Source organism: Protopterus annectens, chromosome 7.part0, assembly GCF_019279795.1.
Source record: "Protopterus annectens isolate FY-2018-M chromosome 7.part0, PAN1.0, whole genome shotgun sequence".
Taxonomy (NCBI): domain Eukaryota; kingdom Metazoa; phylum Chordata; order Ceratodontiformes; family Protopteridae; genus Protopterus; species Protopterus annectens.
The window spans coordinates 1256444248-1256459413 of record NC_056739.1 but is presented as its reverse complement, the minus strand read 5'-3'; positions in this window follow the sequence as shown (position 1 = coordinate 1256459413).

Genomic DNA, 15166 nt, shown 5'->3' with positions numbered 1-15166 from the left:
TAATTTTTGTGTTTAAATTACCTGTTTAACTGTTGTAGGCTACACATTCAAGTGTGATAGTCATTTCTATGCATTTAAAGTGTTTTTTTTTATTAGATTTGCTTTATTTTCTGAAAAAAAACAAAAAAAACTAAAGAAATACTTGTTTTCCCACCTTTCTAAGCTAGTATAGTCCAGTTTTCAGGTTAGTGCTGAATTCAGGGCTGTGTTACAAGTTTCTGTGTTTGACCATACCTTACTTGGATAGAAGGAAGTTTCTCTGTTCACCTGTGAGAGAGGGAGCTTTGAGTAGCCTATCTGTCCCTGGAGGAGTGTTTTCAGCCCAGAAATTAGTTGTTTATCAGCCATTTTGAGCTCATTTCTATCTCTTTCATTTCCCTGCTATAAAACCTGCATTTGCATGGTTTTGCGTGCCGGGCAGCGCTGGTTTGCTAGGGTATAAGTATTCCCGGCTCCACAAACTCTTCAATTTTTCCCTTGGAACTAGACAAACTTTCAACTTAAGCACTCAAACCATTCACTTCTCAACCTGACACTTGCTCAAAACTCATAGCAAGCACTAATAAACCTTAGCAATAGACCCCCCCCCTATACTGTAGAGAAGGACAAGGCTCTCTATTCGACCTTACCAACCAATCAGTAAAACAGTTCACTGTACCTATCCAGGCATGTCCAAAGGGCAGTTTCAGGTGTACTCTCTGGTCCAACTGGTGAATCTGGGCATTTTGAGGCAGTGTTACAACTGCCTCATGTACACAGACAACCCTCTCCTCCTACCACCAAAAACTAATACATGCGAGAGATGCAATTATACAGCCAAACTGGAGGCTAAGCTCTCTCAACCAAAGACTGGACCAGACAGTCAAGAGGAGAAGGGAATCAGTTGCATCACACCACCAGTCTCACATAGACCTATGAAACCAGAACCGGCACAAAACGCACATAAATACATGAAAACATACTCGGAAGCTCTAAATAAAAATCTGCAAAAGCAACACAGACTTCCAAAGCAGACATCCAAGCAACCTCCATCCCCCAACACAAACCATGAAACACATACTTCACAAAACCAGTGTGCCACGCAATCAGAGCCCTTAAGGCAAAATAACATACCCATCACACTAGTAATAGGTGACTCTATAGTCAGGCACACTGACGTCCCACTTACTAGGCTGAACAAGGAGAAGGTTACTGTTAGCTGCCTGTCGGGTGCCAGGATCCACCACATAACACAAGCACTCGGGCCACTCCAGAACAAGTACAAATATGACTCTGTTATTGCCCAAGTTGGTGTGAATGACCTGAGCTATACCTCCCTGGATTACATGAAAAGAGAGATGGAGGAACTCTTTGATCATGTAGCCCAGGCCGGTATGACCCTGACCCTGAGTAGCATCCTGCCCTTACCAAGAATGATACCATGGTATAAAGAAAAATTTATCAATTTCAACAACTGGCTAAGCTTCTGGTGTCATTCAAAGGGGATCCAGTGTCTGTCAGCCTGGGATGACATGCCGACAAGCCACGCTGCTTCACTAGAGACAGCTTGCACCTGTAACCCCTAGGCTTTTGAATACTGGCTAAGGCTCTTGTCACCCCCATAGTGCCTTTTTAGGCAAGGCTCAAAAGACAAACCCACCGCCATAAATAGCACAAGTAACAAAAAACTGAGGGTAATGCTACTCAATGCCAGAAGTCTAAACCTCAAAATGCACGCACTTGAGGTACTCCTCAGTATGGAGAAAATTGATATATGTGCAGTAACAGAAACCTGGTTTAAGGCTCCAGAGAGCACCCCAGCACTACCAGGCTACAACTCACACCATACATTTCAGCCACAAAACCCGGACCGAAATACAAAAGGCAGGGGTGTATCCATATTCATCAAGGATGCCCACATCTCCAGGTTAGTGACATAGCACGATGCTTCAGAGATAATCCATGTGCAACTAACAACGGGCAAAACTGCAATTCAAATTGTAGCTTGCTACAGATCACCCACCATGTCCCAGGACCCCCATTCCACATTTCTGGAAACACTGGGAAGCATAAAGGTCCTTAAAAAATGCATTATGTTTTTAAACAGGTTGCAGTATGTGATAGTAAAGGCACTTTTATGTGTTATCACAATAAGCAACTTTGTTAAACTCCAGGAAGTTGGTTTATGTCATTTCCTGGTTTTAGGATATTTATGCAGTGTCTTTTACTTGCAGATTACTTTTTTACCTCTGATGAAGCTGCATATAATTGTGGCGAAAACGCTGTGTTCTGTTAATAAAATTGCGTTAAGGATCTACCTGTGAGCTGTTTTTTCCGACAAGGGGCCTCTGATTTTGTCTATTTTTTATTTTTATTTTTTATTTTTATTATTTTTATTTTAAGCATAAAGGTCCTACCAAACACCCTGATATTGGGTGATTTCAATTACCGAAACATTAACTGGGAGAACTACTCAAGTACAAACTCCCTTGCCCAACATTTCCTAGAATTTATAAACTCAAACACCCTGGATCAACTGGTTAACACCCCCACCAGAGGTGACAACATATTGGACCTGGTCATCAACAAAATGGGCAACCAGTGTTCCACACTGGAGGTCAACCCCTCACTGGTTAGATCTGATCATAAACTAATCACTCTCTGGATAGCTACATTCCGCCCCCACCCCCGGTCAAAGAAACCACTGTGAAAAACTTTTCAAAAGCAAACTTCACATTACTTAAGATAGAGGTGGAAAGTTTGAAAGCCCCCATGCTAAAGGATAACACTGTCCAAGATGCAAAATCCTTTACTAATGCACTCTACGGGCACCTACAAGAATGCATGTATCATGCTATCCCAAGCAAAGCCAAGACTCACTCCTCCAAGAAAAGGAAACCAGTCTGGTGGACCCCTGCCATAAACAAGCTATACAATAGAAGGAGGAAACTAGTACAGAAAAGAGTAAAATCCCAAGAAGAGAAGACATCCCTGATCAGTATCAGCAAGAAACTATGATCCCTCATAAAATCATCCAAGGCTAGCTTCAAAAGAAAAATTGCCAAGGACTCCAAAGATAACCACAAGGCAATCTTTAACTATGTCAAGAATCTAAGTGGCAATTCACAGATCTGCTCAGAGTTAGTGCAGAATGGCACAAAATACATTGAACCGACCAACATCGCCAACATCCTGGCAGACAAGTTCAATGCAAACTTCACCCCCCTCTCACCCCCAAAAGGGCCCATAACCATACCAGAAGAATGTAGTGCCCCTGAAATCAAAGACACTCAGGTTAAAACAGCCCTCTCCAAAGCCAAAAACACAGCATCAGTGGGACAGGACGGTGTCCCAGGCTGCATCCTACATGAGCTCCAAGATGAACTAACCACTCACCTAAACACACTGTTCAAACTCAGCCTCTCACAGGCTATGTGCCAATTGAGTGGTGCACAGCAATGGTTATTCCCCTCCACAAAGGTGGAGCCACAACAGACCTGGGAACTATCGCCCTATAAGCCTAACTAGCTTGGTCTGCATGGCTATGGAGTGCATCATCATGGATCTCATTAACAGAGACATTGGGAACCTCCAAACACTGGACCCTACCCAGTTTGGCTTTGTTAAGGGCATATCATGCCTCCTAAGCCTGGTGGACTTCTTAGAGACAGTTACCAAGGCTATAGATGAGGGACAGGTGGTCCACACAGCCTACCTAAACCTTGCAAAGGCCTTCAACACCATTCCCCATTCAGGTATTATAGACAAGCTCACCAGCCTGAACATAAACCCCTACGTCACAAGATGGGTTGCCAACTGGCTCATGGACAGAACCCACATGGTAAGAGTTGTGAGAGCTAGGTCTGACTCTAAACCGGTTACAAGTGGCGTTCCCCAGGGCTCAGTCCTAGGACCCCTCCTGTTTGGCATATACTTCTCAGAGGTACAAGCAAGCACAGGAGGACAGTGGCTGATCAAGTTCGCTGATGACTGCAAACTGGGGGCTATATTTGACTCTCCGGCTGACACAGACATCCTCCAAGAGGGTCTCACTGAGACAGATACCTGGTGTCAAACCATGGCCTCAAGCTAAATGCCAAAAAGTGCATTGTCATCCCCTTTGAAAAAACAAAGTACCCACAAACTACCACATAGGTGGTAGTCCCCAAAATACAGAAGAAGTAATAAGGGATCTGGGTACCAAGTAGATAGTAACCTCTCCTTTGATAATCACATTGCCTAAGTGGTTAGAAAATCCTTCTATGTGGCCCACCTAATCACAAAAGGCTTTGCATCCAGATCAAAAGTGGCCATTGTGCTCCTCTACACATCACTCATCAGACCCATCATAAAGTACAACACCCCATTTGGGATGTACCTTACAAGACACCTGCAACAGCTGGAAAGACCACATAAGTACCTCACCAAGAGGATCACTTGCCTCAAACAGATGCCCTATGTAGCTCGACTGAAGAAACTCCAGCTGTACTCGGTTGCATACCGCCTACTCAGAGGTGATCTCTGCCTGACATACAAGGACATGTCCAACCCAGAATTGATTGATATGCTCCACCTAAAGAAAGCCATATCCCCTCGAGCCACACACTTTAGGGATCTAAACCTCACCACAACAATAACTAGGACATGCTGTAGGGATAAATTACTGTCCCAGAGACTTCCCATGCCCTGGAACAAGATTCTAATCTACATTAGGCAGAGCTCCTCACTAACCCTCTTCAAGGGAAACCTTGACAAGTGGATGGGAAACAGAAAGTTTACCCCGGGGATCACTTCAATGGCTCTGCTGGACAGAGGCACAGGGAAGTAATCTAAGGGAGTGGTGAAAGGCAACACATTCCGGCTAGGCTTACAAATGCCTTCGGGCAGATAGCCTAGTATCTACCTATGAATCTATGAACCTAAGTGGTCAGAATGTAGCCCTAGTCCGGATTTGGATTCTGGAAATCCATATCTACAGCAGCAGTGTATATACTTTTTATGCTCATGCTCTTGGGAAAACAATGTATATGTTGAGTTGCTCATTAAATCACATGATTTACTATCAAAAGTTCGAATTGAAGCCATCCAAATTACAAATATTCGCAATCATCTGGTTATCGACTTCTAATGTTGAAATAGCCGACAGTGTAAATGCCGAATTGCAATGGAAATTCGGCTAAAGTAAATTTGATAATCAGCAGGCGACAAATTAGCATGTCGCACATTTGCTGACGTCAGTTTAAGCACTTTGAAATGTTGGAGAGCAAGGTAGTGTGTTTACAGGGAGGAGATAGCAGGACAGTGAGAGTATTCCTTCTAGCCATGCAGAGTTCATTGCAGGTAGAGTACCAGAATGGACAGTTGAGACTTGGAATTATATGTCCATCAGAATGGTTGCAATTGCCGTGCTAACAAGAAGCAAATACTTTACATGTTACTAGACAGTTTAAACTGAGAAATCTGTAGCATTGACGTACATTGATCAATATTTGTACCAGCAACATGTGCTTACAGTAAATACCCCATGAGTGCTGCTGCACCCAGTATTTCTAGGTAGAATACATGAATGTAGTTGCTATGGGAGTCAGATGTGTACACATTTCTATTTGTTGTATAAGAATATTGCACATTATATTATATTCCGAATGCTGTATTATATGTTATGGAGGTAAGACTGTGAATTACAGTACACACTGTATGTGTCCTTTTGGCAGGATACTGAACTAGATACTGAGGGTGCTGCCCCAGGAAGATTACATGCTATATACATTACTGTCATTTCACAAAAAGGAAGGAGGATGCTGGTGGTTGAAGGCTATGTGTATTACTTAGAGAAACAGGCTGGTGATAGGAACTATTGGTGTTGTTCCCCAAAGCAAAAGGAGAAGTGTAAGGGCAGATGTATTACTGTGGGGGGTAGTGAAGGTAAAAGTTTGCAGAGAAGCACTCCACACTTCCATGCACCTGACCCAATTAAGCCTGACTGTCTTAGTGTTAAAGTAACAATAAAAAGGAGAGCTGAGCAAACCACAGAGGATCCTTGCAGGGTTGTTTCAGAAGTACTGGCTAGTACATCAACAGATGTCACCATTGATTTACCAAACACCACTGCACTGAAGCAGATTGTTGTTAGAGCAAGAAATAAAGGCAAAGCAGCTACATTTAAAGATTTTAGTGATTTAAGGCATTTAACAGCTAACATGTTACATATTAAGAGTGGTAGTTTTGTCATTACACATGATGGGGATGAGGGGCAATGTCACCGTATAGGTTCATAGGTTCATAGGTTCATAGATAGGCCATTGTGCTATCGACACTAGGGCCTATACAAGACCAGCCAAAAAGGTACCCTAGCTTTTGTCACTCAAGAAAATAATTTTCCTGTGCCACTGTTGAACAGAACCACAGAAGTGATCCCCGGGGTGAATTTCCTATTTCCCATCCAATTATCAAGATTTTTCTTGAAGTGCTAATGAGGAGCTTTGTTTGATATAGATAGGTAGTTTATTCCAGAGTATGGGAAGTCTCTGGGACAGGAATCTATCCCTCCGGCATGTTCTGTTTATTGTGGTGACAAGGTTTAGGTCCCTAGAGCGTGTAGCTTGGAGGGATTGGGATTTATTTAAGTGGAGCATGTCCAACAGCTCTGGGTTTGATATAGCTTTGTAGAGCACCTCTGAGTAGACGATATGTGATGGAGTAAAGTTGGAGATTTTTGAGACGGTCTGCGTAGGGCATCTGTTTGAGGCCAGTAACCCTCTTTGCGAGGTATTTCTGCAGCCTTTCCAGTTGTTGTAGATGTCTTGTGAGGTACATACCAAAAGGGGTGTTGTACTCTATAATGGGTCTAATGAGTGATGAGTAGAGGGGAACAATGACCTCTTTTTTTCTGGATGAGAAACCTTTTGTGATGAGGTGTGCCACATAGAAGAACTTCATGACTACTGTGGCGATGTGATTATCAAAGAAGAGACTACTGTCCACCTGTGTCCCAAGGTCTCTTATCACACTTTCGGTGTTAAGTATACTACCGCCTATGTTGTAGTTCATGGGTACAGAGTTTTTACCAAAGGGGATGACAATGCACTTTTTGGCACTGAGCTTGAGGCTATGGCTTTGACACCAGGCATCTGTCTCAGTGAGGCCCTTTTGCAGGATGTCCACATCATTAGGAGTTTCGATTATGGCTCCTAGTTTGCAGTCATCTGCAAACTTCATTAGCCAAAGACATTCTGTGTTAGCCTGTACTTCAGAGAAGTAGATACCAAACAGGAGAGGACCCAGGACTGAACCCTGTGGTACTCCACTTGTCACTGGTCTGAAGTCGGATTTGGAGTCTGCTACTTTCACAGTGTGGGTTTTGTCAGTGAGCCAGTTGGCAACCCATCTTGTGATATAGGGATTTATACCTAGTTTAGTGAGTTTATCTATAATTCCAGAGTGGAGGATGGTGTCGAAAGCCTTGGCAAGATATAGATAGGCTGTGTGAACCACCTTACCCTCATCTACGGCTTAGGTGACTGCTTCAAAGAAGTCTATCAGGTTTAGGAGACATGATCTGCCTTTTACAAACCTGAACTGGGTGAGGTCCAGAGTTTGGAGATTATCAATGTCTTTGTTTATAAGTTGTCATAACAACAGTCAATAACCTGAAGATAATGTGTAATGTAGAGTTTATCATGGTTGATGGCACTTTCCCCATTAGTACAGTGGATTGTAAGCAAATATACAGTATACATTGCCCTCTGTCAGAAGGTGAACATAGGAAAATCATTCCCGTGGTGTATGCTTTACTGTCTAAGAAGAGTGAGATTTGTTATGACTACTTCTGGAGAAATGTCTTACGTTTGTGTGATGAGAATAGTGTGACACTAGCACCACATATAAGTATGAGTGACTTTGAAAAATAGGCTGTGAATGCCATAACATGACACTTTCCAAACACAGCAGCCAAGAGATGCTGGTTTCATTTCTGCCAAACCATATGGCAACAAATACAAAAACTGCACCTACCTGCTGAGTTTGGACAGAGTAGGTCATTCTCAATCCTTTGACCAAGAGGAGAAAACGCTGAGAGAAGAAGGGAGCCACTTTTGAGATTTTAAGTATTTTTTCTCTGTTTATTTGCTAAGTTTTTCTGCATAGCTGCCTAGTTTGAGCATTTTCTGGCTTGTTAAACTTTATTTCTGCATTAGTAGCTGTATTTAGAGCACAACCAAAAGTTGTTTACTGAATTTCCTGTTTGCACTTAATTTTAAATCGTTTTTTTCTCAAAACCTGCATAGTTTCTGTCCTTGACCTAGCACTCTTGTGTGGGGTCATTTACTGCACTGTTATAACTTGATATTACCTATGAACCTCTGCTATCTCTGAAAAAACAAAAACAAAAAAAAAAATCTTGCTTTTTTCCCCCCTTTTCTGAGATTTAAAAAAGTTCAGTTACAGGCTTGCTGTTTCCTGAACTGTTTGTAAGTTTCTGTGAGGCCATTTTTGCTTGGGCTAAAGGAAAGTCTCTCTGTTGATCAGTGGCAGTGAATAACATTGAGCAGCTTCCCTGCCCCCCGTAGGAGTGGTTACTGACTTGAAACTGTAGTTTTATTGGCCAACAGGGGTCATTTCCAAAACTCCTTCATCTTCTTCTCTTAAAACCTAGTTGCCTCGTGGTTTTGGCATCTTTTCAGGCTTGTTGGCTGTTGGTGAAGCACCCAACAAGAGAAGAAAACGCTGAGAGAAGAAGGGAGCCACTTTTGAGATTTTAAGTATTTTTTCTCTGTTTATTTGCTATGTTTTTCTGCATAGCTGCCTAGTTTGAGCATTTTCTGGCTTGTTAAACTAGATTTCTGCATTAGTAGCTGTATTTAGAGCACAACCAAAAGTTGTTTACTGAATTTCCTGTTTGCACTTAATTTTAAATCATTTTTTTCTCAAAACTTCCATATTTTCTGTCCTTGACCTAGCACTCTTGTGTGGGGTCATTTACTGCACTGTTATACTTGATATTACCTGTGAACCTCTGCTATCTCTGAAAAAACAAAAACAAAAAAAATCTTGCTTTTTTCCCCACTTTTCTGAGATTTAAAAAAGTTCAGTTACAGGCTTGCTGTTTCCTGAACTGTTTGTAAGTTTCTGTGAGGCCATTTTTGCTTGGGCTAAAGGAAAGTCTCTCTGTTGATCAGTGGCAGTGAATAACATTGAGCAGCTTCCCTGCGCCCCGTAGGAGTGGTTACTGACTTGAAACTGTAGTTTTATTGGCCAACAGGGGTCATTTCCAAAACTCCTTCATCTTCCTCTCTTAAAACCTAGTTGCCTCGTGGTTTTGGCGTCTTTTCAGGCGTGTTGGCTGTTGGTGAAGCACCCACCAAGAGGAGAAAACGCTGAGAGAAGAAGGGAGCCACTTTTGAGATTTTAAGTATTTTTTCTCTGTTTATTTGCTAAGTTTTTCTGCATAGCTGCTTAGTTTGAGCATTTTCTGGCTTGTTAAACTTGATTTCTGCATTAGTAGCTGTATTTAGAGCACAACCAAAAGTTGTTTACTGAATTTCCTGTTTGCACTTAATTTTAAATCGTTTTTTTCTCAAAACTTGCATATTTTCTGTCCTTGACCTAGCACTCTTGTGTGGGGTCATTTACTGCACTGTTATAACTTGATATTACCTGTGAACCTCTGCTATCTCTGAAAAAACAAAAACAAAAAAAAAATCTTGCTTTTTTCCCACTTTTCTGAGATTTAAAAAGTTCAGTTACAGGCTTGCTGTTTCCTGAACTGTTTGTAAGTTTCTGTGAGGCCATTTTTGCTTGGGCTAAAGGAAAGTCTCTCTGTTGATCAGTGGCAGTGAATAACATTGAGCAGCTTCCCTGCCCCCCGTAGGAGTGGTTACTGACTTGAAACTGTAGTTTTATTGTCCGTTTTGGGTCTATTCCTGCTTCTTTCCAGCCCCTGCTATCAAGCACGCCTTAACGTGCTTTAGCGCGATTTAGCACGGAGTTGCCACTAGAGCAGCATCGGGCAGCGCCGGTTTAACAAGGTTAAACTTTTTCTGGCTCCATAAAGTCTGTTCTTCAATTTTCCCTTAGAACTGCTCTGTTAGGAACCTAAACAGTTTACACCTTCACTAAAAAGCGCAGCACTTGTTCCTAATTGCTTTTTCTTCTCAAAAAGCTCAGCACTTGTCTTAAAAGCATATCCCTTGTCTTATAAGCATTTTCTTTGCAGGTCAAGCACTCCTATATTATACAAATCCCTCACTTGCAAAACCCCCCAGGAGTGCCCACTTCCCTGCTAAGCCCTCTACTTTTCTGTCTCATACCAACTCATAATTCTTTCTAGCATGTCGAAGGGTCAGATGCTGGTGTCCTGTCCTGCCCAGTTGGTGAATCTGGGAATTCTGAGGCAATGTTACAATTGCCTCATGCACACGGACAACCCTCTCCTCCTCCCACATAACACTAACACTTGCGAGAGATGCAGCTATTTAGCCAAACTGGAGGCTGAGCTCTCTCAACTCAGGACTGGCAAGACCAGGCAGGAGGAGAAGGCAACTACACACACCACAATACAAGTCTCACATAACTCAACCACACCACTGAATCAAACACATAAACACACTAAGACATACTCGGAGGCTCTGAGTAAAAATTTACCTAAACAGCAATGGCCTCCAAAGCAGACACCCAAGCAACTTCAAACTCAAGACACCACACAAACAACACATAAACCACAAAAGCAGTGTGCAAAGCAGTCACAGCCCTTAAGGCCAAATACAACACCAAACATACTTGTCATAGGTGACTCCATAGTCAGACACACTGACGTCCCACTCACCAGGCTGAACAAGGAGAAGGTCACGGTAAGCTGCCTATCGGGCACTAGAATCCGCCACATAACACAAGCACTCAGGTCACTCCATGGCAAGTACAAGTATGACACAGTCATTGTCCATGCTGGTGTGAACGACCTGAGACATACCTCCCTGGACTACATGAAAAGAGACATAGAGGAGCTCTCTGATTATGTAGCCCAGGCAGGTATGACCCTGACCCTGAGCAGTATCCTTCCTTCACCGCGAATGATGCCACAATATAGTGACAAGATGATCAGCTTTAACAAATGGCTTAATTTCTGGTGTCATTCAAAGGGGATCCAGTGTCTGTCTGCTTGGGATGACATGCTTGACAAGCCACGCTGCTTAAGGGACGGCTTGCACCTGTCACCCTGGGATTCGGATATTGGCTAAGGCTCTTGCCACCTCCATAGTGCCTTTTTTAGGCAAGGCTCCAATTCTAAACCTACCACCCTAGAAAACAAAAACGGGAAGAAACTAAGGGTAATGCTGCTCAATGCCAGAAGTCTAAATCTCAAAATGCATGCACTCGAGGCCCTTCTCAGTATGGAGAACATCGATGTCTGTGCTGTTACTGAAACCTGGTTCAAGGCTCCTGAGAGCACCCCGGCACTATCAGGTTTTACCTCATATCATGCGTTCCAGCCCCAAAACCCGGACCATACCACAAAAGGAGGGGGTGTATCCATATTCATCAAGGATACCCACACCTCCAGGTTGGTGGCTACGCAAGAAGCATCGGAAACCATCCAGGTGCAATTAACCATAGGCAAAACTGCTCTACAATTTGTAGCATGCTACAGGCCACCCTCTCAAACTCAGGAAACCCACACAGCCTTCCTGAAGACACTGGAGTGTATAAATATATCACCAAACACCATCATATTGGGTGACTTCAACTACCCGAATATAGACTGGGAACATTACTCAAGCCCCAACTTTCTATCCCAAAGGTTCCTGGAGTTCATAAATTCAAATGCCATGGAACAACTAGTCACCGTCCCCACAAGAGGAGAAAATATACTAGATCTCATCATTACAAACATGGGGACAAAATGCTCCACACCGGAAGTATATCCCTCTTTGGTGAGATCAGATCATAAACTAATCTCACTAGAAATCCACATCCCGCCCCACCCCAAACAAAAAGACCACAGTGAAGAACTTCTCTAAAGCAAACTTCACACTACTCAAGACAGGTGTGGTATCCTTCAAGGCCCCCGAGCCAATGGAAACCACAACCCAAGCTGCAGAAGCCCTTACAAATGCCTTCTATGAACACCTTCAGGACTGCATGGATCAGGCAATCCCAAATAAAACCAAGACTCTTTCCACCAAGGGCAAACGTCCAGTCTGGTGGACCCCAGCCATAAACAAACTTTACAATAAGAGGAGAAAGCTATTACATGATAGAGCAAAATCCCAAAAAGGGAAGGCATCTTTGATCAGTACTAGCAAGAAACTACAATCCCTCATAAAATTATCCAAGGCAAACTTTGAGAAAAAAATTGCCATAGATTCAAAAGACAATCATAAGGCCTTCTTCAACTATGTCAGAAACCTGGATGGAAACTCCCAGATATGCTCAGAATTAGTCCAAAATAATACAAAAATCACTGAACCCACAGACATTGCCAACATACTGGCAGACAGGTTCAGCGCAAACTTCACCCCCCTCTCCCCCCCAGAAGGAGAGATAACTATCCCAACAGAGTGTAGCCTCCCAGACATCTCAAATGCGCAGGTGAAAGCTGCTCTCTCTAAAGGTAAAAACACAGCATCAATGGGACCGGATGGTGTCCCCGGCTGTGTGCTACATGAACTCAATAAAGAACTAAACCCGCACATAAGGCAGCTGTTTAATCTTAGCCTTACCACAGGATATGTGCCCAAGGAGTGGCGTACGGCAACTGTGGTCCCACTCCACAAAGGCGGTGCCTCTACGGACCCTGGTAATTACCGCCCCATAAGCTTAACAAGCCTGGTCTGCAAAGCTATGGAGAGGATCATAATGGAACTCATAAACAAGGACATAGGGGACTTGCAGACCTTGGACCCAACCCAGTTTGGCTTTGTCAAGGGCAGATCTTGCCTTTTGAACTTGGTCGACTTAACAGTTACCAAGGCCATTGATGAGGGAAAGGCAGTCCATACAGCCTACCTTGACCTTGCAAAAGCTTTCGACACGATACCCCACTCGGGTATCATAGAGAAACTTACCAGCTTAAATGTAAACCCATATGTCACAAGATGGGTTGCAAACTGGCTAAAGGACAGAACCCACAGGGTTAGAGTTGCTGGAGCCATGTCAAACTCCAAGCCGGTTACAAGTGGTGTCCCACAGGGCTCAGTCCTTGGCCCCCTATTGTTCGGCATCTACTTCTCAGAAGTACAGGAAAACATAGGAGGACTATGGCTGACAAAGTTTGCGGATGACTGCAAACTGGGTGCCATAGTGGATAGTACATCGGACACAGACATCCTTCAGAGGGGCTCACGGAAACTGATAGCTGGTGCCAGAGCCATGGCCTGAAGTTAAACGCAAAAGTGTATAGTCATACCCTTCGGGAAAAACAAGGTAACCCCAAGCTACCATATAGGTGGCAACCCACTAAGCACAGAAGAGGTTATCAGGGACCTGGGTACCCAGGTTGACAGTGGCCTCTCGTTTGACACTCACGTTGCTAAAGTGGTTCGAAAGACCTTCTACATTGTCCATCTGATCATGAAGGGATTCACATCCAGATCAAGTGAGGTCATTGTTCCCCTGTACTCTTCACTTATCAGACCAATGATCGAGTACAATGCCCCATTCGGGATGTATCTCACCCGACACCTGCAGCAATTGGAGAGACCCCAAAAGTTCCTCACCAAAAGGATAAAGGGACTCCAAAACTGTCATATACTGCCAGACTGAAGAAACTCCAACTCTATTCAGTTGCATACCATCTGCTCAGAGGTGACCTGTGCCTGACATACAAGGCCATGACCAACCCGGAATTAATGGACATGCTCCACCTCAAAAAATCCAAATCCACCAGAACCACTAGAGCAAGTGACTTAAACCTTAGCACGGATATAAATAGGACGTGCTGGAGGGATAGATTTATCACCCAGAGACTCCCCATGCTGTGGAATAAAATCCCGGTCCATGTGAGGCAGAGCACCTCGTTGGCTCTGTTCAAGAGAAATCTTGACCGGTGGATGGGAGATCGTAGGTTTACCCCGGGAGTCATCTCTGTGTCACTGCTGGACAGAGGCACAACAAACTAATGGGCACATTATTTCTAACATAAGGGGTGGCGTAAGCCACATAACTTTGGGCTAGGCTTATAAATGCCTTAGGGCAGATAGCCTAGTATAAACCTATGAACCTATGAACCTATGAACCTATGAACCTATCAGCCTTATAATTTGTAAAGTCTGACGATGTTTTCCCCACATTTGAAAATATTAAGCATGACATGCCTGATAATGCCCAGCTATTATGCACATTTTTCAAAGAGAATTATTTGTTAGGTACACCTAGGTGTTACGGGATGCGTGGATGCACATTTGAAAGGATCCCACCACTGTTTGACTTGATATTTTGGAATCATTATGATACCTGTACAGAAGGCTTCCCTAGATCCCAGAATACAGTAGAAGGCTGGCATCATCATCTCTGTAGCCTGCTAGGTAGAAAGAAATTGTACATTATGGACATTTTGCACGCTATTCAGTTGGAACAGAATTATGTTGAGGACCTAGTTTCAAGGTTATTATTATCTGCACCTCCATCGCCAAAAAGGAGGCATTTAATGGAAAGGGAGAATGCTTTCAGGAGACTTTTAGCAAAAAGGCAAACCTTCACATGTAAAGGTTTCACAGGATTAGTTGCTAAACACTATTCATTCTAATCCCTGCTTACAAATACTAACTGGGATGATTGACATATACACATGTCCTACATGTTGATAAAAGACATTAAATCAGGGTCCATAAGGTATGCCTCACAATAAGGATGGTTTTCACTATTTATGGTTATTTTCATGGTGTGATTAAATAAAAAAGTAACCTTGAAGTGCAACCAATACTGTCTACACTAATGTTATACTGCTCGTATACAGCTATAAATACGGTACAATGGACTGCCGAGCATCGTGAGACTGCAGACAGCAGTTAATTTGCATAAATACATGTTTAGAGGATGTGTAATGCATGGAGAGTCTTTGTTGCAAAGAGGGGACGTGGAAACACACTCTGAGGTCGAAAATGTCGATTTCGACATTTGTTATAAGTCCGATCGACATGTTGATGATTCTACATGTTAAAAATTGACATTCTGGTTCGCAGTTATGCCATTT